Here is a 25148-nt window from a genome sequence, read left to right on the forward strand (position 1 = left end):
CGCTGCGGGAAGAGCCGGCGAGCGAGGCCGGCCACGAGTCCTGAGGAACTTTCGGCAGCCCCGAAGAAGGCGAAGAGACCAGCGAGGCACCCGGGAGGCGGGCCGTGCCGGGCCGGGCCGGGCCGGGGGGCGGCAGGGCCGGGCTCTCGCGAGAGCGGCGGGGCGGCGCGGCTGCGGCGGGCCCGCCCTGCTGCCATTAGCGCGGCGCAGCGGCCGCGCTCGCACCGGCGGCGGGCGAGGAGCTGGGCGGGCGGACGGACGGGAGGGAGGGCGGCGTGAGAGGTGAGTGCCCCGGCGCTTCGCGTCAGCCCTCCGCCCTCCGGGGTGCCCCGGCGGCGGGGGAGCTGCCTTCCCACCCCCCCCCCCCCCTCCGGCATGGTGCGGGAGGGAGAAGGGACCGTGGGCATTGGAGACCGGGAATCTCCCGCTGCCTTCCCTCTCCTCCTCCCTCCCTCCCCCCGCACCGTGAGGCAGCAGGAGCAGCCATAGCCGCGGAGCCGGAGGGAAGGCAGCCGTGGCCGCTCGGCCCGAGGCGCAGGCGGGAGCGGCGGCGGCAGGGGGTGGCCTCCCGCCTGTAAAGCCGCCGGGGCAGCTTGCCCGCCGGCGCGGGGCCCCGGGGGTGACTCCTCCCGCTGCCCCCGGCGGCCCAGCCGGGGCTGCCACCTGCCAGCGGCACGGCTCGCCCCGAGCGCCTCCGGCTCCCCGGGCTGGAGGAGACGGGCTGCCCCCGGGCCGGGCTGCCCCCTCCGCCAGCCGCTCCATCCCGCGGCCGCTCGGGGCTGAGGGAGAGCCGGGGGTGCCCGCTCGCCCCCCGGGGGGCAGGGGGGCATGTCGGGCGGGGGCGGGCGCGGCCGGCAGTCGTCAGGCGTTGCGGGGTGTACCCACGGCTGTCGGGATGAAGGGTGTCCTTGTCCTCTTAAAAAAAAACAACATAAATAAATCAACGCAGGGACGGTGTCGTCTCTGTGTCGCGCTTTAAAAAAAAAACAACAAAACAAACCCACAACAGCAGCAACAACAAACCAGCCAACAAAACATGACAAGTTTCCTCCTCACAGGTGAACAAACGCGACATCTCCTTTCGTAACCTTTCCCTGAGCCGAAGGAGTTTGGGATTGGGGCCGTCATTGGACGGTCCGGCCCCTGCTCTGTGTCTTCCAGGCAATTTGCAGTGACTAAGATAGATGCTGAGATCTGTGAGATGTCTCCTGGTTTTTGTTTGGTTTGAGTTAATTGGAAGCGCCTGGGATTAGGAGAGTTCACATGGGTGCTAAAAGGCTGTTTCCGCTGATGTTGCCTACCTGATTTCCCGTGGCAAAACCCCGAAGAGGAATATATGAGCCTTTATGTAGCCTCTGAATAAAAATAAGTGCTGAAGTTTGACTTTTTTTTTTTTTTTTTAAGTTTCTTCTTGGGTGTTTGGTGGGATACGTTCGTGTTGTTTTGCTTTTCCATCGCTAAAGACCCGTGAAATTTATTTCGGAGACCACAGATAACTGTCAGGTATGCTGATTCGGTGTTTTGATTACAGTTTTCTGAAGTCACATGAAGTAGAGGGATCGTGTTTATGAGGGTATATGACACTTAATAAATCTCACTAAACTCTTGTGCATGTTCCATAAAAGATGCCTGAATATACCTAGAAATCTTTAAAACCATCAGTCATCCCTTATCCTTTAGGAACTTCAGGACAAAACAGGATCAGCTTCACTCTGTGCAGTTAACTGAAATACTAAGAAACAAGCCCATAGGCTGCTCACCTGAGAGATGATAAGCAGTGGCCACACTCATTGCATATGAGAAATCTGTTACTGTATCTAATAGAATGTATGAAGTTTTATCTGCTGTGCTATATGTAGGCAGATTTTCCTGCTTTTGTTAAACGGTGTCTTGAATTAGGAAAAGTTAAATATACATAGATCCGTGAAACTGGAACTCGGCTGTTTTTCGCCTTGTACATGTTCTGTTTGAATATTACTGCTTAACGGAGCTTAAAAAAATAATCTAGAATTGAACACTGTCTCAGACATTTCAGGGGAAGAGAACCCCCCGAACCACTAGCTAAACAGAATTCAGAAGGACATATTTAAGGCACACAGGTATTATTACGCTTTTTCCTTCTGCATTTTTGTTTTTAAACTAACAACAACAGACCTACGCTCTTTCCATTAACTTGCAGTGGACTTGCACACTGCAGGTCCCTGTGCTCTTGGTGCTCAATGAGAGAATGTCCCCTGGAGAAGGGAAGTTTTGGATTTTTGTCAAAATGATCCGTTATGGACCTGCTTGTGCAAGCCTTCTGGTGCTGACCTCTAGGGGTCTGGTCCTGTGCCTGGTGGAGTCCCTGGTGGGCCTCTCGTGGGTTAGAATAATATGGTCTGGCACACTGAACGGAGATCAGTGTAGGCAGAGCTTGTCACGCACATGGGTGAGATTTGCCTAGCTGTTGTTCCTCAGGGCTTCTGCAGAGCCTCCTCATCTGTCTGTATGCCCTGAAGCTTGAATGGTGGGTAGAGGTTTGTAATCATTTCAAGTTTCCGGCTGGAGTTTGGGATCCCTCTTGAATCCTCTAGTGACCACAAGGAGCTTAGTCACTGTTTGAGAAGCGGTGTTTTTGTACATTGTGTCTGTCTAGGCAATGGGTTTGTCGTGTTTCCAAAGCTTACATTTTATGTATAAATTCAGTTCTCACTCAGTCCATGTTTATTCTAATAGAAATGTTCTACATCCCACCAAGTTTATGCTGAGGATTAGTTAAAATGTAAATCCAATTTACGAACTTTGATATTTATATTCTAGGAGATGCAGGGTAGACATGTGAATTACAATGAAATGAATTACTTTTCTGAATACTGTATTCATCAGCACAACGACTACTAAGCTGATATTATGTGGTAAATGGTTTGCTTTTAGTCTCCAAGAAAGAGGCCTTGTGTGTCTTAGGCTAATGACAGTTGACATAAATCAAACATACTATTGTCCACAAAATCATTTAATCCTCTCTTTTTTGCTGCTGATTTCAACATATAGCTGCACTTAGGGCAGACCTAATATCAGTAGTAATTGCATTACTGTAGCATGAAAATGTGGGTTTGATAAATAACTCACTCAAGTCTTAATTTTCTGGGATGGGTTGATGCAGGATTTTTCAGTCTGGTGACTAATGTATTTTGTTGTGCAAAAAGAAGTAATAGTGAGGGTAGCCCAATTTAATGTTATGGGGTATGAACTGAGGGAAGAGTTATTTAGTGCCTGGTGTGAATTGATACGGTGAACTGTATGTAAGGTGGAGGGGGGGGTCCTTTCTTGAAGGAACAGAATTTAGTTGTTGCCAAATGCAGAAGAGTAGAGTTGATAATTTCATTGGTATGGAAACTCCTGCAGCTTTGTAGTCTAAAACTACAGAGCAACTCTTGGCAGTCCCACTGCTCTTGCATCTGCATGAGGAAACAATAGAATGTTTTTCTCTGACAACAATAAAAACAAAACAGGGACTGGGGAGGGTGAATGAATTTATTGGAGAAAACTTATTTTCCTCTTCATAAATAATTTCATCAGCATGGGAAGCATTAAAATGGGCAGTTGTCATAGTTAATGCTATCTTTTATTTGTGAAATTAGGTAATTTTGTGAGGTGTTCATTAATATCTCACTTAATACTTTACAGAGATTGAAAAAGCAGATTGGGGAAGAATAGTAACCTTTATTCTTTAATTATCTGTTTTTCCAGTAATCTTGATATCAGATTTTGTGTTCTGGTTTGAACTGGAAATTTGGAACTTTGTTTGGGAGGTGTTTCATATTTATACCTACAAATTTGCAGTTTGTTAGCTGAAATGGCTTTATGAGCTGCAGCTGAATAGAAAGTGAAGACAGCAGATACCTAGAATTTTAATGTAATAAACTTGCTTCTTTAAGACTACTTATGAGATTTTGATTGTGAAATGAGCAGTTGACTTACCTATTTTAACTAGTAAACAGGAACAGTGGCTGATTAAAATGATAGTCTGGGTTTATGGTATTTCACAAGAGTAAGAATCTCCTGAAGCAGTAAAAAAGACAGACAATTATTCACCTTTTAGTAACAAGGAATAGACAATATTAAGTAATAGTTTGGTGTGAACAGGTTGCACAAACAGATGGAATTTATCACAGGTGGCAGAATGAATGTGAGGGAGGAAGTAAGGGGATAACTGGGATCTATATGGGGGAAGGAAACTGTATTTAGAGGAAAAGTGTTTATTATACTGCAACTTGTATTAGTTATGTCTTTTATGTTCCAGAGTTAGAGACTGTCATCAATGACATGCTGTAAAGAAGCTGCAGACTTAGCAAAGATCTTGGCATGTTGGAATTTGTTACATTTCCTTCCACAGAAGTGGAAACAGAAACTCTTATGTTTTCAGCTGAAAGGTCGTGAGACCTTTTTCTACAATGTGTAATAAAGATAGCAGTTTACAATTCTCTGAGTACTGTGTGTAATGTCACATTAAGGCACTACTACTGCATTTATAAAATATTGCCAGAAACTTTAGATGTTAAATCTCCTTGTAGTAAAACAAAGCCAAGTAAACAGCCCCCCAGACAAACCATTAGAAACTGTTAGTCAAAGGGGTACCTTACCAGAAAGAAGTACTTGGTCCTGCCAGACCCCTGCTAGTTTGGAGATGTCTGCTCTGTGGGAAAAGGGTTTTCCAGGGACGGTACTCATTTCCAGGGTGAATTTGCTTCTGCTATGTATGTAAACCTTGAATTTGCTGGCACTACTGACAATGTGAGCCCAGTCAGTTGTGGGCAATCACCTGATAAAGCAGACCTCTCCCACAGATCACTGTTTTTTTACTTTGTTTTTTCCCAGAATGAGTAGACCTGAATCTAATATTGAGAGGCCTGACTTGACTGCCATGTAACAGCAGAACAGCTATAGCTTCACTTGGTAGAAATTTTCAGTGATATTACGAGTACATGAGTAAAATACAACCAAGAAAACAAAAAATACCCCACCAAAAATTTCAAAACCTGCTTATAGCTGAATTGAAAGTTAAATTTCAAGAGTTTTGGTTGTCTGTAGGAAGCCTGTTTTGTACAAGCCAGCCAATATGCCAGTTATCTAGCCACAGAACCCCCTTACCATTGTTTGAAGCTGAACTTCTGATTTGCCATCTTAGATTCCTGTGTGTCACAACTGAACACAGAGGAGAGGGGCTGCAGGACACAGGTGTGGTATCTCCCTGTTATTTCCCAGCGCAGAGCTATCTCTTTGGCTGGTTAGTGAGATCTGAATGAAAATGTGGAGAAGGCAGGAGCAACTTGCAGGCTTAAGTTTTCTACTTCTTTCTGTAATAACTGAGGAAAACCTTTCCTATCAGGAACAATTCCCTTTTGCCAAATTAGCCAGGTAGAAATAGGAGATCTTAGTCTGATGGCATTAGATTTCTTTCGTCTTACTTTGTATATTGGAAAAGTGTTTATCAGAGTATTTTTTTAAAATTTGTTTTTATTTTATTTTTTTGTAGTGAATGGTTGCATAATGTATTCGCAGCCCTTCCCTGTCACTGGTGCCTTATAAGGGAGGTAACCAGAATGCCAGCCAACTAGCAGCCTGATGAGGAAAGAATTGTTCCACTTAAAATGTCACTGATTTTTAGCATGCTGAGTCCTGTATGAGGAGGAAAGCTTAAATTAGTAGCTCCACAGGCAAAAGCATTGTACTACATTGTTTAAAGGCAGTTGTTTCTTGAAGTTAAAGATAACTAGATTCCTCTGTTTGTGGTATTTGGTGTTTGGAAGAGCAGGAAAGGAGAACAAATTTAATCCCAATGTAAGGATTTAATGGGAGTACCTGTTTTTTTAGAGACTGTAGAAACTGAATATGGAGAATGAAGTCTGTTTAACAATAATTAAAAGTATAATTTAAGAAGCACTAACATCTGGAACTGTAAGGGAATTTTGTGTCCTGCATGTGTGCTGCTTTGTGGGATACTAGGCAATCATACAGCACTGAAAGACAATGGAAGACATGGCTGCTACAAACATTTAACAGCCAACTGCTAAAGCACATTCCTGTTTAGTGGAGTAATGGCTTTTGCTTAACAGATATTTGTGTAGCAAATACACTTGGTGAGACTTACCAAGTAAGGTTGTCTTATGGTACAGATCATAATAGTGGCATGTCTTGGAAAGCAATCACGTGCATCTCAGTGAATTCTGACTGTCAAGGTGAAAGAAAGGAATTCTATTGCTTCTGGTGTCATTAACATGCATATTTGTAAGTGGGTTTTGTTGATTTTGTTTCTGCTTGGTTAGTCCACTGAAGTGGTAAAGACCTCCGGTTGAGCAGGGGAGTTGATGTTCTTTGTGACTGACTTGCCTTATTTCACTTCTATAAATCAAAAGTTTTGTTGTGCCTAAAGAAAATTTCTCTTAGTAAATTAAGCTGCCTGCTTACAGTTTAAATCAACTTCATTTGCTTTATGAAATTCGTGACAGCATGAATCTTGATTTCTGCAAATGCTGTAGGAAGGGAAATCCGTTCAAGTCTATGGAGAGGTGGAAACAAAACAGAACAAGCCTAATTATATTCTAATGACAATTTCTAGCAAAGTCTTATTGTTTAGTCCTTCTCCAGTCTACAGGTGTAGGTAGCATTTTACAAAGTAATGATTAAGAGCAGAGAAGCTAGGTTTATTAAAACAGGAGTTCTCTATTAATTCCCTTCTTAGATCTCTTGTGAGCAAAGTATATAGATAACCATTTTAAGTTATTTAAGTGTATTAGAGGGGTTCTTGTAAGTGGTTAATTATTATGGAGAATTCTTTTCCTGCTCTGTCCTGGTTATCTTAGGGAGTTTCATTTAACAGAAAAGGAGAGTTCACATAAAATATGTATTATGTGAGCATTTTAGTCCATTTGTACTCTGGATAAGTTGCATAATTAACAATTAGAAAGTTTTTAGTGTTGGTTTTTTTGCTTTATAAAAAATAACTGTGCTAGGAACATCTGAAATAATCCCCTGTAAATTGTTTATGGTTTGGATCATTCCAACTAGAAATTGAGTGAACTTGAAGTTGGGCAAAATGACAGTAAGATGATAAAAATCTCTAGAGCAGACTGTTTAGAAGTGTTTGAGAAGCCTTAAGTGGAGAATATGGATGTTACATTAAACATTTAGTGATGGGAGGGTAGGGTGCAATACAAACATACATGTAGTATAAAACATGAATAGAATTGAACTTTAGTATCTGCTTAGAAGAGATGCATGTGGAACTGCAGTCATGTAAAGCTCCCCTGATATTCATCAGCTGCATCCGAGTCTTAAAGCTGTCCCTGAGACTGAGTTATACAATCCATGGAGTGGTTAAACAGCAACAGAAACTGTTGTTCTCCAGTTCAGTGAACCAGAGTCTACTGTCAAGCCACAAAATACTCCCAGACCATCATGCACCTTTGATTAAAAAACTCCTGTCCCATTGACCAGCCATACACTGCTGAGGGTGTCCATGGACCACAGGTTGGTTATGATGAGCTGTAGTATTAGGAACAATTACCCTCAAAATTAGTTTCAGGTAAGAAAGTGAATTGCTGGTAATCTCTTATAAGATTTTGAGGACAGCTTTTACATTGAAGAAGGATAAAGATCAGGAAGAACTAAATTGTTATTTTGGTTTGGAAGAGATAGAGAAGGGGATTCCTTCCTCCCCATTAAATTTTCTTCCTCTCTTTTCCTTGCCTGTCTTTTTCTGATAAAGGGAAAAGAACAAAGTGGAATGTTTCAGAATATCAAACTTTGTTGGCACAGCTTCAAAGAAACTGGAAAATTTTTTGGTTTCTCTCTTAGTGTTGCAGCATTCTCCACTTCTTGACCAGCTCTGGTTCTCGATAATTAGCAGTGTTTACAGGCAGCATTCATTCCTTCCAACAGGAGGGAACAGACTGAAGTCACTGTGAGCCCCAGGTGCACAAGGAAATGCATGTGAGATTGTCTTCAAAGATTTGAGGCCATGTAGATAAGTTAGTGTTACAGGAGAACAAATGTGTGGGATGCAAACTTGGATTTCAGCTGTGCTAGCATGGTTGTGATATGTGGAAGGATGGAGCTGTTCACATGAGGATTATAATATATTTACCAGCTAATCAGTTGGAGTATGTAAATATTGGCATTTCCAGAGGGTTGGTTACACCTGGGATGCATTTTAGATGCAAGGGGACTTGGATCAAAGTTTTGTGTGACAGGAATGGTGGTGTGTCGTTTTGTCTTCCAAGACATTGCTCTGGGCTTTGTCACAGTGAGGAGTGTGAAATGAATGCTGTTCTGATATGATCAATCACTCTGACTGTGCTGTGAATCTCAGATGTGTTAGTGGGCTAGCCAACATGAGGTTATTCAAGTTGACTTAATGTATTGCAATTCCTTCGATCAGTATCAGTGGTACTCGTATCACTGTGAGGTGACTTAAAGGAACTCTTTACTTGTTTCTTCACGAGGCATCGAAGTCCAACCTGCATATTCCTTGCTTTCTCAGGGGCACTTGTGCTAACTTCATACTGAAGCATTGTCTCTGCCAGCTATGGTTCATTCATAACTCCGAAGTCTTAGGCTCACACTTGGATACCCTTAAGCCCCTTTGATCCCAGAGGGCACCTGATCCATATTAACTGTTTCTTTTTGCTCACAGACACGTAAGCCAATTGTGTAGTGGCAAATGATAAAAGAAGAACAAACCCGTTTCAGTGTTTAGGAAAAAGCAGATGAACATTATTACCCCAAAAAAAGAGACAAGAGAATTTCACAAGTCTTGAATATACCCTGACCTACACCACTGATTTCAGCTGCTGCTCACAGCCTATGCTGCAGCCTGGCTGCTGATAAAATAACTTTGCTGAACACCTTTGCTGGAAAGTACTAAAGGGATTCCTTGGAGTCTGCGAAAAATGCTGCTTCCTTCTCCTTTGCTTGTCAATAAGATTCAAAACTCTGACTGTGGTGTGGGTGGAATGAAGAAATATGCTTGCCCGTTATCTGTTTAAATAAGCAAACCAACTTTGTAAAAGAATTTTTACAATCAAAACCAACATTTAGAAAAAATAAAGATACACATCCATTTTTTCTTGTATACTTTGAAACAATAGTGGAAAGTCAAATATGAAAAAGGAAGTAATTATGAGGTAATTAGGGGGAAATCATTATACTCTAATAAAGATAAGTAATTTTAGCTAATTTTCCCTCTGCCCTTCTTATTAAACAAGCAGTAATATTTAGAAAGCAAATTTCAGTTTTGTTTAAAGTCCCATCTCAGTTTCATATTTTGACCTCCAGGCATGGGATGAGTCTGTGTTGTTTAGAGACTAAAGACTGCAAGAGAAGAATTACTTTAATTTTCGTTATACACATCATCTTTAAAAAAACAAACCTCAAACTTGTTAGCGTTCTTCGTATTTTTTCCATTTAGAAGTTCACTTTTGAGACTAGTCTTGACAGTATCTTTTTTCTATTTGACTGTAATTTTCTCAAGTCTGAGAAATAGCATCAATGTGTTCTCTTGGTTCTTTTGCCTGAGTGCTCTGAAGCATTCATGTCATCTTTAAAGAACGCTACTGTACAGAACAAGAGGATAAGAGCTGTATTCTCACTTTGGACATTAGAGAGAGCTAGTAAATCTGTGTCTGCTTGTGTACAGTTGAAGAATGCAGTTGCATGATGAGATTTTCTTCTGTCATTTTGGAATCTTAAGTGCTTTCCCTCCCTCTCATGCCTGTCAAGGCAAGGCTGGATTTTACCTCAAAGGTGTTGGTTAAATGAGGTCCATCCAGCCCCCTTCTCTTTGAATCATAAAGCAAATCCTCTCCAAATATTGCAAACTAATAAACCACAGCAGAAGCAGTACAGATTAAGTTCCATATTTGTCTTGGATGGAAGGCCAGACTTCTGTCTGGAATGTCTGAATCTGTGCTTTGGGTGCAGCTTCCTTCTATTCAAGGGTGGTGATCATCTTGTCAACAAAGCATCTGATTTACAAGATTAAGTAACTTACAGAAGTAGGCTTCCATCATATATGTGCACCAAGGGAGGGGAAATAGGGGCTTTTTTTTGCATGTGATATAACAAATGCTGCACCTGCTTTTGTTTATTCCCCTTCTTTTCTCCTCCTTGGGTAGATGAGGAATGTAGTTTGTGCTTGACTAAGAATGTAGGACTTAAGTGGAAATAAAACTTGGCTAACCCTACTTTTTACAAGGAAGCTGCACTGAATGCATCTAATGGCTTTCCAGTTCAGTGGCATCTAAGTTAATATCTGTCAATCACTAATGTATGAATAAAATAAACACTTAAGAATTTATTTGTAAATCTTGGCTTTCTTTGGTTCCTCAGTCAATGCTACTTCTAAGCAAGAAGCCTCTTTTGATAATATGCTAAATCTACTTCCCATATTGAATTTGGTGGTATAATTCTAAATCTTTGAGGGAAAGTGGACTGAGAAAGGATAATCCCATCCGCTGTTGTGGATACCTAGGACACTTTTTTGGAGTGACAGGCAGAGCTAGGATATATAAATGTACCTAGATCTTTTTATATGTGCTTTTTCGATATTGAAAGATTCAGTTCTCTTTGAGGTACTGAACACATTTGACCCTGCATACTTCACAGGTGCATCGTTCAATCAGTTTAGCAGCTGTTTGCTAAGCATCAAAGTTCAGGCCTTCATCTTCTTCGAATGAAACACTTTCTTTTCTCTCAACTGGGCATCTCTAAATTCACTGAGCTGGACCAATCCACCAATATTAAATGTGTATATATTAAATTACTTTGTACCATCTGAATGCCACACAGTTCAAATCAATAATATAATCAACAGAGTTCTCAGCTGTTGCTCTGACTTGTATTTGTGATGTTTATGGCTTTGCTTCCTAGCAAAGTTAATTCACTGGGATTTAATAGTGCTTTGTGGGGATGTGGAGATTTATTATGAGAAATTAAGATTGATGTGCATGATCAAATATTTTGATCCCATGTTATCTGTAAATTCTCATAATTAATTGGTTTTCTTAAAGCAGAATTTACTTTATTGTTACTTAGTTTTCTAAGTTTGTATTACTTGCCTCACATCCCTTTACTGGAAAACACAAGGCAAATGTTCCTAATGTTGCAAGTCCTTGAAACTGAGCCATTTATTCAATGTGAGCCTATATTTGTACACTAGATTTTCTTAAAGAGCAATACTTGAGAGCTCTTAAGCTTTTGTTGGCTCCAGAAAGCAGAAATGCTGTTAGCATGTGGCATGGGAATATTCTGGTTGTCTGCTCTCCTTTTTCCATCAGTCTGGAATGTTGAAAGTCAGTAGGTCTTGTTTTTTTCTGTTGAGAAAGTGTGGGGTTACGTACATTACTTAAAGAAATACTGATATTAGTTCATAGTAAAAACATACTGGGATACTTTCACCCAAGATGCTACGTAAAAGCAATTCATGTTTTGAAGCAATGTTCTATTTTGAGGGAGGATAATTCATTTTCCTCACCTTATTCAGTCCTTGGCCTTTAGAATGGTATCAACAAAGGAAGTGACTCTTACAGATGCTTTTGTGGTGTGGTTCCTAATTTACTGAGAGCTCAACTAGGATCCATTGACTCATTTCACGTAACCCACAAAGGAGCTATTTCCAGTTATTGCCTGGGCCAGGTCTTTCAGCTGAAAGATGCCATCTCTGACTGCCAGCCACACTTCACAAGAAACAAGCTTGCATTACAAATATTTCAACATTATAATTCAGCCTTTGAAGTTTTGGCACTTATTTGGCAAAGGATTATTCCAAAAGGGTATTTTTAGCGAACACTATATATAGAGCTTCAGATCTTCATCTTCTTTCTTTATGTAGAGAATATTTTTACTGTGTACAAGGTTCCCAGAGTTAAAGGATGTAAAAATAAGATGCTCAAACCACAGCTGAATTCAAATTGTCTTAGCTTTGGTGGGAGCTGAGTATGTCCACAGAACAAGTAGTTGCCCAGTCCTCCTCTGCTGGAGAGTCCAGTGCTTTATGGTAGACATGAGGTTGGGGGAGGGATGCCACCTATTTTATTTGCTTCATTTGGTGCTTGGAGCCTTTTTTTAACTGGAAGTTACATCAGTTTACTGTAGGACTACTACTTGATGAGGCTGGTTTTCTAAGAGTGCTTGAGAAACCTCTTTGTAGATATGGCCAACAGTTACGGGCTTTTGAGATAATCAGGAGAAGCAAACTGCTAAATCCAAACATTAATTCCAGGTACCCTCATCACAATGAGGGTTGGCATTGTATCAGCTGCCAGGCAGAATTCATCTTCCTGCCCTGGGGTGCTTGGAAGTTGCACATCCAAGTCAGTTAGTCATCTTAACTGTCCTCTGTAGTCTGGGGAGATGAAAAAGCACTAGGAGGATGTTTGCTTCTGCGTTCTGTGTAGGTAACTAATTGGGACTCTGGCACTACAGCTGGTAGAACAGAGATTAACACATTTTTTTCAGGAGAAAATGATGGGTGCAAGCAAGGCCCCAGTGGACTTCCAGTTGTGCAGCCTGGAATGCGTGCATATGCAGATACTGCTGTGTGACTTCTGAGGAGCTTCCTATGGCAGCTGAAATTTCAACAATAATAAAATTGTCTGGCTTGTCCTGGGCAAACTATCCCTGCAGGTGCATGCAAAAACTTGTGAATTCACAGACTCCTTTTGTTTTGCTGACAGCATAGTCAGAATCTGTTTGTTTTTCTCCAGAAGAGTGTGGAGAATGTGCTTCCTTAGTAGCAGCTGTGAGAGCCCCAGGGCCTGGTATAAGCAGCTGTGTAAGTAGGCAGAGCTCCTCTGCAGTTGCACCTCTGAAAAACCCAGGGCTCAGGTCAACTGAGCTTTTTTTCTGTTTGTTTTTGTTGTGTTTTTTTTTTGTGTGTGTGTTTTTGGGGGGTGTTTATTTTTTGTTTTGTTTTTTTTGTTTCCTGCTGTAATTTTGTTTTTTTTTCCTATAGTTCATTTTGCCACTTAATGTTAAAAATAGGATTCCATAGAACATTTTAATGTGAACAGTTTTCAAATGTGTGTGAAATCTTGCCAGAGAAACAGCCTGCCTTTCCCCAGTGCTGACCTGATCTGGTGGTAACACTGAACTCAACGTAGGAGTCAGCACTAATGCAGTAATTCCATGTCTCAGCTCTTCCTTCAGGTTTCTGGCAGCTTCTACAAATTATGCTTTAGGCTTCAGATGCTGGTATGGTACTCCATAGTTCATAATTTTTAATTTTTATTCTTTATCTTGGCTACTCTGATTTTTGTTGTGACTCAATTTCCTCATTTCTAAAATCAGATTTGAAGTTCTTATTTTCAGAACTACATGTGGAAATTCATATGTAAGCCTAAATGTTATCTTGGATACACTAGTCATTTCCACTACTAAATGGATGAAGTTGGAAAAGGTCTGCTGCCCAGGCCACTGTACACACAGAGACAGGCTCTCTGTTCAAGTTCTTCCCTTGCTCATACACCTTTGAAGTCCTCCCAGGTTTGGGCCTGGGTTCATTGACTCTCCTTTATAGTCAGCTGTAATAGCTGCTGACTTGGTTTGCTAAGATGACATGCTGTGTTTCCGTTTTGCAAAGTACCTTGAGATCTGAATGGAAAATACTGTAAAAGGACAAAACATAATTTATTTGAAAGCTGGAAGGCAGGTACATCACACAGGGAAGCAGAGTAAAGCTTGGAGGGAGCTCCAGTTCACTGGAGGATGAAGATGCTTTCCGGCATTATTAACATGAGGAATAACCCAAAGGAGAGGAAAGCAGCTTGAGGCTTTGAAACAACCCTAAGAGACCTTTGCAGCTTTGGGCATGCTGGGAAGGGGGAGGGCACACCTTCCCTCCTGGAGGCTGCCAGCACAGCAGCTTCACTGTACTTTCAGCATTTGCTGAAATTTCCATAATTCATTTTATTACTGATCAATTTTGCAAGATTTTAGTCAAGGAGGTGAAAAAAAGAAAAAAAGACTAGCCTGCAGATCCTGCTTCTATCCCTGTTATCATCTTAGACCCAGGGAAAATAATGAAATTTTTATTATGCAGTTAGGCTAGGGAGGTAGGTAGGGCCCACTATCAATTTGGGCTTGATCTGTGGAGTAAAAAGTGCTCGTTTTGCACAGACCTTGTTTGATTGTCAGGGATACTTGTAAAAGAAGGGATTTCATTCACTTAGTTTTCTTTTTGTAAATGAGTACAAGTTGAAATATGTCAGGATTCAACAGAAGCAATAATTAAATCATCTGAGGATTCACAAATGTAAATGTTTTATTCTGTACTAATACTACATTGTTAGACTCCATTCTCTTTATTTTTTTAGTGCTCTTTATATATTCAGAAGAAGAGAATACCGAAGAGCAGCAGCTTCCTAGCAACTTGTGAAATTTCAAAGTATTCTTTCTTACCCTGTGTTACATCAATGTGACAAAACTAATTCCTGATATTATCTGTGGCTTTACTGGGAAACTAGTAAAGCTTTCCAAATGTTGTCCCTTTATCTGTACTTTAAAGGACAGCTGATTAATGTTATTTGCATATGAGCAACAGAATGTGTAAACATTGACTGGGGAGTCATTCAAATTAATGCTTTCAACTGGATTCACAGTAGCAAGCATTTCACCATGGATGAGTGTAGCTCAACTTGGAAATGTTATTGTCAAACTTGGCTGCTTGCAGTATATTAATATTTCATTGTCCTTTCTGTTGCCTTTTCCCATGTATTTTTCTTCAGTTTCTGAAATCCAAATGGGACTTCAGCCCTCTCCTTGGAACAGTGAAAGACATCTCAGTTGCTTACTTTGCCACACACCCTTACAAACCCACAATGTATAGATTAATGCCTCTGTTGCAATTGACTGTAGAAGTTAACTGGTTATTCAATTGATTGGTTGAATGGGCAGCTCAGAGAAGTGAAATGACAAAGAAGCAGCCACATGCCTCATAAGTTTTGGGGCCAAGTCAAAGAATGAATTTTCAGAATGAGTTAATTTTTTAATACTACTTTAGCATCTTTTCTTTTAAGAGCCGAGGTTCTTTGTGCATAGGAACTCATTAAGCCTCCTAACATGACCTGCTAAGTCCAGGAATGGTATGTTTGTTTTCATGTAGGGCAACTGAGGCACACCCTAGGTACATTTTTTTTCTTCTTTTCTGTAGTTTGTTTTTGCAAATGGAAAATAAAATAGAATTCAGATCATCTGTTACTTAATGCAGCTTCCTGTGTTGTAGCCGCAAGGGCGTCCTTCCTATGCACATACATATCTGCAATTGGAAAAAGAAAACCCAAAATATTGACTTCAGCGCTTACATCTTTTGCTTTCTGCAAGTTTTGTCCACTTGAAGTCACTATTAGTAGCTGTTTTGAGGAGACGTTTGCTGGCAACTCTTCTGGTAGGGTCAGTGTGTAGAGCGAGAAGAGATGCGTGAAGGAATGAGTGAGAAATGAGAGTGGCCTTTAAGGTGAATGTTCCTGGTGTGTTACTGTAGATCAGGTACCAGGCTTTGGTCTAAGTTTTTGCTCTTGGTGTTCTTTGGGTAAGCAAAAAGCTATTCCAATTCAAGCACAAATTATGTTTGTGTCCACTACATATTGTGGACTTCAGCTCCATGTCAGCATTGCAGTTTTAGCTTGTTTGTCCGAGTTAGGTTTTGTTGAATGTATGAGAACCAAGCAGTGCTCCAGGAGGGGCACTTTGTATGGCTTTCAAAGCAAGCAAGAGTACAAAGCCTTCCTGGTCTTTGTGAAAGATCCTAGCTGTATTTACATGTATTGCAACATATGGTACACCATCTAGGGGACAGGTGTTCAGCTGCTCATCATGATCAGCTTCCCCATAACCGTTTTCATCAATATCAAATGAATTGTGTTCCCTCGTGTTGCAGCTTGACATAAAGGGGATGTGAGAAAGTAGTCATAGCCTGTCTTCTGTGAGCATTGCAAAGCTGTCCTCTCAGTCAGTCCATTTCCAAATGGAGCCAGCAAAAGTTGATGTAAGAAGTATGTGACTCATTGGTGAGAACATTTCTGGGTTTTATGTTGTACCTTATTTGAATTACTGGCCGCTGTGGAAAGGAACCATCCTATCTTCCCGTCACCACAAGGATATCCAAACCCTACTTGTATATAGTCCAAATTTGGGTGCATGCAGAAGGGACAGTGCTGTTTTATCTCTTGTCCTGTGTGCCTATCCATGTTTCATTACTACTCTTTCACAGAATTTAGCAGTTGTGTAGTTGGAGGGTGGGGCAAACCAACTTGCTGATTTTATGGGAGAATGGTCCCTTTTTACAGGGGGATGGGAGTGGTTGGTAGCTTAAAATTAAGTTGCTTGGTTCACCTAACTCCTTTGTGGCTGCTTTATTGGGAAAACTGTAGGAGTGTGTGGCCAGGACTGCAGGGATCATTAAAGTGAGAGGGAGGGACCTCTCTTTCTAAGAAGCAGTTTATAGACTGACATTGACACTCCTTGAAACAGAACTTGGCAGCAATGTCTTTCCTTTCTGTGTAAAGGCCTTGTGCATTGGGCCCATCCCCATAAGGAAATGTTAACATTAAATAATATTTCAAAAGTGGAAATGATCTCATTCTTCCTACGGCTTATTTGGGTTTTTCTCTGGTTACTGTTTATGGAAAATAGCTGGTTGTATCCAACTTGTCAAGCAATTCAGATCGCTGCCTGAAAGACTTCTTTATTTGCCACTCCACCAGTCTCCATCTTTTCCACGTTGTTTACACTAAACTGGTATTTCCGCTCAAATTTCCTGCAGGTAACTCCACTTGTCTCCTTCTCCACTTGACAGATAAAGAAATGGAGGCACAATGACACTTAGTCACCTTACAGGGCAATAGAGGCTGGCACCTTGAAAAGGAACAGCGAGAGCCATTCTATACAAGTGTTGCTTTTCCTTCTTCTTTCCTGTAAAGCCCACACCTTTGTATGAGGTGTCCTGTGTTCCAGGAATAGTCCTTCTTATCGATGAAACTTGCTCCTTTTCCCAGTCAAGAGTATGCTTAGCCCTTGGGACATGCTGCAAGACTGTTTTGAAGACTTTCTTGGCAGGAAAGGTTTTCTCCTAAGGAGGTTGTCATCTTGTTTTCTTGCTCTTGTCATAATCAATTTAATCTTGAAAGTGAATGAAACTAGGCTCTTTAAGATTTTTTTAATCTGGAAATTTGCCCATTTTTGCACATTTAACTGTAGTGTAGCAGCTACATACAGCCTTAGTATCTTTTAGAAGCAGATATCCTTTGTTCCTTTTCTCTCTCACTTTCTCTTGCAGCTGGATATAGCCATAGCTTTTGTCCACACCCTGCTTTTGTCTTTCTTGTCCTTTAACTAGGAAACCAGATAATTTAATCAAATCTCTGAGATTAATTTAGACGAAAACACCAACTATTTTGAGTGAGTTTTCCCAAGCTAAAACTGGAGAATGACCTTCCCCAGGGAGGTAATGCCTATCACAAACCTCATCATCTTTCATCTAGGTGCAAATGTTTTGTTTCCTTTTCATTTTTGCTTTTCTCCTATTTTCCTAGAAGGGTGGATATGTGATTTTGTAGGAGGGATCATGTGTGTATACACATGTCCATTACAAAGCACTCCTCTGCTCACTCTTCAGCCCTGGAGAAGATGAGCAGTTGGGATGTTAAGCAATAGGCTGCAGGAAGACACTCGGGTTTTGTGAAGGTGCGGCTTTGTGAGGTTGTCACTGAAAGACCTGTTTTTCTCTGAACCTAAACTTCTAAATCTCAGAAGGATAAGCCCCAGCTACCCCATTGCAGTGTGGTTTTGTTCTCAAAGTTTCATAAATGTTGAAATGCAAAACCACCATTTTATGGACTGTTCTCCCCTAAAACAGTCTGATAATAAGGCAGAATGGCAATGCTTTCTCTTTTTGGTTGTCCCTGTTATCACTGTAGGGATCAGATATTGCTGTCATGGTTCCTTCATGAAATAATTTTTCTTTCTCCACTTCTGTTACTGATGGCCAGAGCCTCCTGATGCTTTCATGGGAAGAGTGTGGCACAGTTCCAACCTCACCATTCCGAGTCTGCTTCCCAGCTTTAGATGATAGGAAGATGGTGCCATGTATTCCTCTCTTATGTTGAGAGTGCACACATCTTTTCATTTCTGTATCCTAGGCCTCATCAAGGCAGTCAGCTTTGTGTTTCCCAACAGCTGTCTCCTCCAAAACTCATAGCTAAATAAGTGTATAGTTGTAATGGGATTTGAATGGGCAAGCATCTGGTGTCCAGTATTGCAAATATTAACAAGATGCACTACCTGCATCTGCAGCTTTTTAAGGCCAGAGGGATTTGTTGTGCTCATTAACCCTGACTACAAACATTGCACAGACCAGAGCTGGTTGTTCATGTTCTGCATCTCATTTAGCCATCAGGTCCTTCGCTGGCACAGACTTACAATGTGTAATTATGATACTTATTTTGATTGATGTGATCTAAAATGAGCTTAGCAAGAGTCAAGGATTTTAACATACAACAGTAAAAGGAAAACGTAATGCCCTCTTCTCCTTCTGGATTTTCCAATGCAGAAGTCCCTTCTAGTCCCCAAATGCAAAGTCCCACTGTTCTTCTGCCTCCCTAGGCTCCTTGGAAAATAAAGGTTTTACAGCATCCCTAAATTGTGAGAGTTTCTTGGATCAAAGCTGAAAATTTATTACAATTTCGATGGAACTTTATGCAGGTGCTGTATTAGAAGCGCCTCCTCTTACTCTTCTGTCCTAAGTTGTGTCTCTTGGCCATGAAAGAGCCAGATGTAGAGAAATGCACTCTGACTGAATTTTACTTTTAGACAGTTGTACATGTTTTGGAGTGGGACATATCTTTCATTAGACCTGAGTATAAGTCTATCCAGAAAACCTGTAACTAGGAGGAAGCAGATTTTTGGTCATTGACCTTGCCCTGTTAGTAATTATTTCATGATCCAAAACATTGTAGCAAAGGATTTAGCATGAGCTTTTTTAATGCCAGTTAATTTAGCAGATCTTGAAACATATTCCTAGCTCTAGCCCTCCATCTTTGCTGATGGAACAGAAGTACAACCTCTGTTTTCTCCTCTCTCTGTATTTGAGGTTGACAGAGTGGGTAGAGGAGTCCTATATCTTGCAGCCACACACACTTGGACAGTAAAACAATTTAAAGTGGTTACTGCTAAAACCCAAATGATTGGATTGTCTTAAAAAGCCCTTCCGTAAAGAAAATAATATTAGTTATTTGACAGGACTGAGCTCATGAAGATTTTGATATGTCATTGCATGTCATTCAATGCAGAGTGTTTTAAGTACAGGATGTCTCAAAATGTACTCTTAACTTTGGTACAGAGCTATTGATAGTCGAGCAAAGAGAATGTAATCCTATCAACAAAGGTTGAGGCAAGTGGAGCTGAGATGGAAATTTCCTTATTTGTGTTTTCAAATGGTGACCAATCTCCCATTGTGAGTGACAGCTAAGCTTACGATGTTTGGATCAAAAGTTTCTTTGCTACTTGAAGTGGGCAAAAGATTAAAAGGAAGAAAACTGAGTTCATATATTTTGTATAGGTGCAGATATACATAGTTGGTATATACCCACACACATACACATTTTTGTATATACCTACATTTCACCCAGCCCTTTTCTTTTTCCACTGGGAGGAAATGAATTTGTGTTTGTCAGCCATGCTTGCTGCTTGTTGAAAGTAGCAAAGAACTAAATCCCGGCCACTGTTCATGGGAGACTTCTGCTGCTCAGCTTCACTGAATAGCAGGAAATCCTGGAGTGCAGCACAACTCCAATATTCAGTTTTTATTCCATATTAGGAAATATTTCCTTATCATTACTGTGGGTGTGTTGGAATGATTTGTGAGATTAATTTATGTGAGCCAAATTAAAAGACGAGGCCCTGTCGTTTACTTCTGGCTTCTGGACAAACTCCATGGGAAGGAACGAAGAGGCTCAGCCTGGGAAGGGCTGACCCTTTTCAGTCAAGGCAGGTGAAACCAGCCTCACCAAAACTGATTTAAAAGAAACCGTTTTAGCTGGGTGATGTTCCACAATCTGGGTTACACTGCTTCTCGTGCAGGCACAAAGCATCGAGTGGCAGTAGGAGAGAAGCAAACAGATGGTTTGATGGAAAGTGGGGCGGCTTCTTTCAGAAACAGCACTGGCTAATGCCAGCTCTCTGTGTGCACACAACTGTGGCCTTCGCTGGGAAAGGGCTGTTGGTGTTTTACAGAGGGTTTTTTTGTCTAGTTTACTCAGAACGCCTTTATGTTTTAGATGTAGGAGTCTACCCCAAAGTAGGAAAGTAACTTCCTTTGCTTTGAAAATACCTCTTATTTGGGTGCACCTCTTATTTGGGTGCACAAAAGCTCTTCTGGAGTTTAGGGGGCATGTTGGAGCCAGCCACTGACACCCTGAGTTGCTCTCTGGGCCTTACAGTCCCCCAGGTTTCCCTAGCATCATGAGTCCCAGAAGTGTAGCAGGTGATGAGGGCACAGGACCCATGCAGCATTTCCATCCTGGAGTCCTGCATGTCTGTGAATATCTCCTCGAGGTTTTCTTATAGCTGTGGGGGTCAGGCATTGGGAGCATCCACTCTTTTTGGTTTATGAGCTGGGAATGGGCAAGTCATGGAGTGCTCTCTGCTTTTAGCTGTGACTATAACAGGCAACTCACCCAGACGTTCCATGGGGAAAGCAAGAATGACTTAAAATGGCTAAAACATTTGAACATAATTTGCTTTTAAATAGCAAAGCCTGTTGCAACAGGGCTAATTTTACTCAGTTTCTTAGTGCTATTTTAAATAGAACATATGTAATTAATTCTGTAACTTTAAAGTAGTAAAACATACTTGAATGTAACGCACATTGGAGAATGAATAACAAACTAGAAGAAAATAAGTATATAAATGAGGTAAATGAAGTGCTGAAGTGTCAATGATGGCTTGATGCAGTCTTGTTATTTCATTTTCCCTTTTCAGATGGGGACTGTTGTAAGAACTGGAGGGTGCCAGAAAGATCTAGTTTTGGCAATAATGTTGAAGAAAGATCTGTATGTGAAGTGTCTGATTTATTGTATTTAGTAGAGAATGTTGCTTCCTTCAGGTAGCATACTAAATAAAATAGGGTGTTAAGAATGATGATATTATTGAAAACATGAATTATGTAGGAACATAATATTTATTTTTCTTTCTGAAACATCCTAGGGCAGTGTTGATCCGATAACTGAAGTTCAGCAACACCAGTAGTGCAGCTAGCATCATCCAGATGCCAAGAGTAGGAATATTGGGTCAAACCTATAGAGCTAAAGGGCTTTTTTATTGGCATAAGTAACTTTCGACAAGGCTCTGTTCTATTCTGAACACAGAAGTCTGTATTTAGTAATAACACAAGTATTAATATCAGGCTCTGAGAGCTGAAAAATATTGGTCCATAACTTGGTGTAGACTGGAGTAGCAGAGTTTGTTTGCTGCTTGGAGTTTTCAGAATCCTGTAGTTTTGTTTGTTTCTGGAGGTTTCTCAAAAGCTTTGGAAGTGGTTTTTAGGTGGGTTGTAGAAAAAGAAGGCAGGGAACCTCTCCAGGAGGAGGGTGGTGAAAATGCACAGTGCAGTTGCCAAATTTGTGCTAGTAGAAATCGTAGCTCAAAGTCATTTTCCCTCTGGGCTGATACCACTTTCTCCTTCTGTTTCATCATTGGAGCGATCAGCTGTTGTACCACATTTTTATCTTTGCTTTCAGTTTTTGTGTGTCAGCTCATAGCATGTATAGTTGCATGTTTCAGAAGTTGGCCAGGGTGTCTGGGTGGCTGCTGCTCCAGCTGCTGCTCCTCCCCTTGCTCTTGCTGGTATGTCACACCACCTCGTCCAGCTGAGCCTTTGCTTGCTTATTTCATTTCTCTGTCCCTGCCCAGTGCCTTTTGGTGTGAATCATGCTGTTATTTGTGTATGGTGGGTTGGGTTTTTACGTACATATATATATATCTCATCTATCTTTAAGAGAACACAATTTCCAGACAGCAGGACTGGCACTCATGCTTGAAGTCTTGCTGTATCCATGCTGCTTTCCTAGATAACATTTAATTTTTAAGATATAATCCTTGTCGCTGGTAGTTTCTAGTGCCTAGTTTTGCAAGTTGCTTTGCTCTGTTGTCTGCCAGGAGCCAAGCAGCATTATTAAGTCTGCTCTAGCTTCTCATCCAGAAGAGCTCCAGCACTACACACGGTGGTGATAGCTGGCATTTCTGAAGGTACTCACTTTATTAAGCTGTATGTGTTTACTTTGGAACAGGTCTTGCACCAAGAGCCTATCTCTCCTTTCTCTCTTACTTTCTAAATCTTGAAAAATGCAATTTGTATGCTTCATTTCAGGAGCAAGTTGAACAACAGAATGTCACGCTGAGAAAATTAGAACTTTGAAAGGCAGAAGTATGTTTCAATATCTGTCTTAGCCGGAGGCTTTCAGTCAAGAGCCAAATTCCCTTGGAATGTAAATGGAAACTTTACAGACTTGGCAATTTTACCCTTTTAGCTGCAACAGTGAACTGCCTTCCTAAACACAAGGTTTTAGAGACATGCTTAGGTGTATAAATGAAAAGTGTTATTGCCCGTTCTGTGAAGTGTTATAGCTGTTTTGGGAGGAAGGACTGGTGTTCCCTGTCCTGCTGAAGATGTATGTAGCTTTACATTTTAAATCTGAATTGGAGACCCAGCAGTCTCATGTAAGTAGCATAGTTCTGTCATGTGGAAAAAACCCCATGTACTTCTCTCTGAGAGAATTGTACGTGGTGTTTGCTCCCTCACTTAAATATGCAGTAAGTAATGAGCACAGAGTAAATTTATTCTAGGGCTTCTGTATAATTATGCTATGTGCCTGTTTTCAAAAATAAGAACGATCTTTCCATTGCGTGACTTAGATCCAGATTAATTTGATAGCACAGATCCAGCCTTATTTGAGAGAAAGAACAAGCTTTATGATATTAACACAGCTGAGCAGGAGCCTGCCTGTAAAGAGACTGACACCTTCAGACCCATTCTTACAAAACTAAGTGCAGTTGTGATATCCACCACTGCTTAACTGGCACAAACTTGCTCGTCTGCTGGCAATCTGTGTAAGAGAAAGCAAGAATTTACTAAATAGGTTACTGTAGTATCCTGATAAAGGTGAAACCCTCTAATAAGGAAGATAGCTGGAAATATTTGTTTCAGTTTTTGCTGCTTGTAGCATACTCTCACATTAATATTTTGTTACTGAAGTGAGAAATCATTAAAAAAAAAAAAAGTGAATCTGAATGGCTGGAAGAATATGTTAGAGGGATCTGAAATAGTGGACTTACCTCCTAGTGGAGGTGTTGATTTTTTGTTTTGTTTTGCATGTTTCTTTGTTTTTGTGTTGGTGTTTGTTGTTTTTTTCTCCTATCAAGGTATTTGAATCTTTACTATTGCTACAGTTCAAATGTTTGGTAATGTGGAGTGTTATGGTTGTGCTCTCTACTCGACATCCCTGTCCTGCTGCTTCATTTTACAGGCTGGAAAGTATGTAATGGGGTAATAGAGTGAATTTCTTTAGATCTTGTAGCACATCTATGTCAGGATTCTGTTGCATCCCTTGTTATCCTTATCTTTTAAGTGTAGAAATAGGCTCTAAAATTACCAAGGACATCAAACCTCCATCCTTCTTTCCTGCCAAGCAACAGCTCTGTGCTTGCTTTCTTCTTCACATACCCTGGCTGTCCCAAGAAGAAACTGTGGAGGCTGGAGGTGGTGTGCAGGAATCTTCCATTTTGTGTTCTTATTCATTACTGATGAGAAAATGATCCTGCAAGGTGCCAAGTGTTTTGTTTTTTTCAGGAGAGAATGTCTCCAGGTGCTGTGATTTCTTCCATCTCATCTCTTCTGAGTTGTAGCAGGTGGGATTGGATGTCCCATTGATTTTCCTCTGATTAACCAGAGTCTGAATCGATAGTCTAATATGAAAACACTCATGATGGGCTTTGGGACCTGCCATGAAACTTCCTGGAGAGGATGCAAGTTTTGAGGTACCAGATATGTAGCAGCTGGTTGGGGGGGGCTTTCCACAGTGGAAATGCTTTCAAGAAAATCAGTCAAGGGCTTGATTTAGAGCTGTTGTGATAGATGGGAGCACAGACTGAAGTTGTAGTAAACACTGCTTGACTTTTCCCTGCTTCACAATGAGGAAGGATCTAGGAATAAAAAGATCAAATATACGCTTGCATCTGGCAGCAGCCTTTTCTACCAGAAATGAGATAGTTCATTGAGACAGACCTGCTCAAAGGAGACTCTTAAAAACTTCAGCTTGTCAGCATTGGGCCTGCTGACCTCTTTCTCCTGCTGTATCCTGCGCTCCCTTGTCCTTCAGGAACATCCTTCATCTCTTGCCTGCTATGCTGATGCCTCACCTGCCACCTGGGGCAACTCTCCCTGATCACCCCGTACCTGTTAGCTCTCCACCCTTCTCTCTCCTGTGCCCATGCTTGCTGGTGAGCAGAGCAGGCATCAGGAGAAAAGCTCACACTGTGAGTTCAGCCATCTGTCCAGGAGGCACAGGCTCAGTTTCTGGGCCAAGTGGTACATATGGCATCTCTGCTTCTGGCAGCTCCAAGCGGTTGTCTGGCAGGCTGCGTGCTGTTCAGCATCTCCTGTCGATTAGGTTAGTCTGATGTCTCTCTCATTCACTGCCAGTGGTGTATCAATTTTTCCCAAGTAACAGGCCTGTTGAAAAGAAAGGTCTTTGGTCCTTGTCAGCTAGAGGAGTTTTGGCTAAATACTTATGGCTGACTAATATGACTTCCTTTGTGGTCCAGGGAGCATAATGCAAGGCTGGTGATGCAGCAGGAGTAGAATGGCTCCATTATGCAAATGGCATGGTTTTGAGTAAATTAGTAGCTTTTTGAGGGCATTTCCAGGAACTACGGGTGGCCCCTTTTCAGAATGTTCCTGTTAATGTGCTGAGGTCAGTAAAAGTAGTGTCAATAAAAGGTGTTTTTTTAAAAAAAAAAAAAAGTCAATAAAAGGCCTAATTTTGAAGCTTCTTCCTTCCTTCTCCCATCCCCTCTGGCATCATTTGTTTATAAAGGTCAAGCATAATCCTTATGCTTGG

General features: G+C 41.2%; 1 protein-coding gene across 4 annotated transcripts in view; it reads left to right on the plus strand.

Moving 5' to 3' along the window:
- The first annotated feature begins 211 nt into the window (after nucleotides 1-211).
- Nucleotides 212-25148, plus strand: part of STK38L (serine/threonine kinase 38 like) — a 49263-nt gene continuing 24326 nt past the window's right edge. For 2 of the 4 annotated variants that reach the window (XM_051608535.1, XM_051608538.1), the window contains exon 1: nucleotides 212-282. The gene's annotated coding sequence lies outside the window, so the exon portion shown is untranslated. Of the gene's footprint in view, nucleotides 283-1425; nucleotides 1504-22256; nucleotides 22279-25148 lie in introns of those variants that run through there. The other 2 variants (XM_051608536.1, XM_051608537.1) reach the window with 2 other exon arrangements.

The sequence above is a fragment of the Apus apus genome, chromosome 1 (assembly GCF_020740795.1).
Source record: "Apus apus isolate bApuApu2 chromosome 1, bApuApu2.pri.cur, whole genome shotgun sequence".
Classification (NCBI taxonomy): Eukaryota; Metazoa; Chordata; class Aves; order Apodiformes; family Apodidae; genus Apus; species Apus apus.